Consider the following 833-nt stretch of genomic DNA (forward strand, 5'->3'; position numbering starts at 1 on the left):
TGTAAATTTTCCTTAAAACAGTAAAAAAAAATTAAGAATGTTACGAAGTATCCCAAGTGTCCTTCCTCCCCACTCACACTGGCCTGTACTCTAAACAGGCTTTCTACTTGAGATATTGGTGATGGGAATGTTGCACTGGTGAAGATTTATATATATATATATATATATTTATATATATATATTATATATATATATATATATATATAAATTTAAAAAAAAGAAAAGATAAGGCCTCCCAATGCTTACCACAGGCTGTGTTCTTTACACAGACTGTATAGAAAGAGGAGGTACAGTAAATGCTTCCCATATACTCCTCAAACCAGATCCTTTGCCTGGTCTGTATTGTGAATGGGGACAAAAAAAAAAAAAAGAAGTAAAATCGAAAAAAGTACTCAATTTTGTATCAAAGCATAATTTGCTTTGCTAATATATCATGATATTATTAATTGTGCTAAGAGTTACTTTAATATTTTTGCATTTATATTTACAGGCACATTCTTTATGTGTTTTATGCAATCTTTTGTAACTGTACTCAAGTTATTGTAGAATATTGTGTGTGATCGAACTTCTGTTTATACTTCTAGAGTTGCCTTCCTACATTCTCCATCTGTTCTTTGAGACTGACAGTGAAAGAACGGAAATTTGCTCCTATCCGTATGAAGAGAATTTCCTCAGTAATTCTTATATTTTTATAATATCTCGCCCATCCTGAGACCTGAATTCACTAGGCTTTTTTCTTGAGGTCTACTACCATCATTAATTCAGAATAAAGAAAGTATGGCCTTTCTCCTGCTCACTCTGCATTCCACTTAATTCATCCCTTCCTCCCTAAT

General features: G+C 32.3%; 1 non-coding gene across 1 annotated transcript; it reads left to right on the forward strand.

Moving 5' to 3' along the window:
• The first annotated feature begins 229 nt into the window (after nt 1–229).
• LOC126014761 (small nucleolar RNA SNORA51) lies at nt 230–362 on the forward strand. The gene has a single exon (XR_007497758.1). It is a non-coding gene; the product is annotated as a small nucleolar RNA SNORA51 (small nucleolar RNA).
• Nucleotides 363–833: the final 471 nt, after the last annotated feature.

Source organism: Suncus etruscus, chromosome 7 (assembly GCF_024139225.1).
Source record: "Suncus etruscus isolate mSunEtr1 chromosome 7, mSunEtr1.pri.cur, whole genome shotgun sequence".
Taxonomy (NCBI): Eukaryota; Metazoa; Chordata; class Mammalia; order Eulipotyphla; family Soricidae; genus Suncus; species Suncus etruscus.